Below are 2,115 nucleotides of genomic sequence, written 5' to 3' on the forward strand. Positions count from 1 at the left end.
AAGAAGAAGAAGAAGAAGAAGAAGAAGAAGAAGAAGAAGAAGAAGAAGAAGAAGTACATGAAGTTATCAGAAAAAAAGTGGTGGGAAGATATGGGAGGAGTTGGGGGGAAGGGGCATGGATTTGATCAAAACACCTTATATGCATGTATGAAATTCTCAATAAAAATAGAAATAAACTGAAAAAAGTGATAAGAAAATCAATAATCAATAGATTGTACATAATATACAGTAAGGAAAATAATCATCAAATTCATGAGTATATACTCCAAAGCAAGAATACAAATTCAAGGGGTTGGAGAGTTGACTCAATGGTTAAGAGCATTGGTTGCTCTCTGAGAAGACCTGGGTTCAATTCCTAGCACTCTCATGGTGACTAACAACCACTTGTAACCCCAGTTCCAGGGGATTCATCATCCACTTCTGTACTCTACTGACACTATACAACATGGGTGAACTTACATACATGCAAGTCTTAACACTCAGACACATAAAATAAAAATAAATAAATTGTTAAAAAAGAATACAAATTCAAGTATTGATTTATTTCTCATCAAAACAATATCTAATGATTGGATCAATAGAGGCTTACTTCACTTGAAATTTGAATGTATAATTACATAAAATGTGTAATGTGTAATGTGTATAATTACATAAAATGTGTAAAATATAGAGGTTGCAATATTTCATGTATATCAATAGAATGATAAAAAATATGATTTGAGTCAAATTGGAATATTTTTCCTCACAACGACTATGTTCATTGTGTAAGATTTAGAAATAGTGTTTATATTTCACCTAATGAGCCAAAATAAAATATTACCAGTGTGCTCTAAGTCTATTTTTTACTGCAAATATCTAACAAGTGCTTTCATGTGGATTCCAAATTTTAATCTTTCTTCCATCAGTATGGCAGAGTCCCCCTTCCACGGTCATGTGAGGCTGCCCTCCAGTACTGAGCCAGTTCTGAGGGAGGGAGGGCAGGGTGCTGAGCAAATAACAGTCTCAGTTTCTGATGAAAGGCTTCTAGATCTATTGCCTGTGCTGAAGACCCAAAGTAACAACACAGAGAACCTGCAAGCAAGCCACTGGAAGAAGACTTTCTTTACAGAGTCCCTGTCTATGCTTGGCTTAGGGCCTATAAGTTGTGAAGAATCCATTCCCCTACCCAAGGATAAAGATACAGCAGCAATTACCTAGAAATATCAGTACTTTCTAATACTACTAATTAGAAAAAAATTATTGGATTATTGGTAATATGTTATTCTTATACACATTGAATCAACCCTTGGTGATTTGAGTCACATGTAGTTAATATGTGTTATATGTTTCAAATTTAAAAGAATGCTTTCTAAACAGTATTGGGCCACTTAGATCATCTATGTCTCTAAAATAGTGCTGTCTAAAATTATTCTATAATCAAGTTTATGTAAGTAATATTTACTGAAAGTTGAATTAGTACCAACCGCAACTCTAAGCACTTAATTAATCAAGAAACAGATCCCAAATTGGTGACCTAATTCAGGGAGAGAGTGGAATGTATGGCGAAGAGGGGATAAAAATTACCATAAACAAAGGAGAGAAAGAAAGGAAAGAAGGAAGAAAAGGAGGGGGAGGAGGAAGGAAAGAAAGAGAAAGAGAAGGAGAAAGAGAGGTTAAAAAATAGAAAGATATCTGGGCATGGTGGCACGTACCTTTAATCCCAGCCCTTGGAAGGCAGATCTCTATGAGTTCGAGGCCAACGTGGTCTACATAGCTGGCAAGTTCCAGACCAGCTGGGGCTACAGGAAGACCCTGCCTCAAAAAGAACCCCCCGCCCCCCCCCAAAAAAAGGACAAGAAAGTGATTTGCTGAGTGTGATGATGCACAACTGTAATCTCAGCACTCTGGAGGCTGAGGGAGAGCGATTGTGAGTTCGAGGACAGCCTGGACTACCAGTGAGGCCTATCTCAAAAACAGGACAAAAGAAAGACAAAAGATAGGAACAGAGAATATAAGTGATTTTTTTTTTTCCCACAAAGTCAACATTTAATATACAGCTGTTTAGTCCGAGGGCAAAACTCTCAAGTTAACTAATGCAGAAAGAGTCAAGAGACCCACAATGTCTCCTCATTAACA

Source organism: Nannospalax galili, unplaced genomic scaffold (assembly GCF_000622305.1).
Source record: "Nannospalax galili isolate Female #2095 unplaced genomic scaffold, S.galili_v1.0 scaffold1087, whole genome shotgun sequence".
NCBI lineage: Eukaryota > Metazoa > Chordata > Mammalia > Rodentia > Spalacidae > Nannospalax > Nannospalax galili.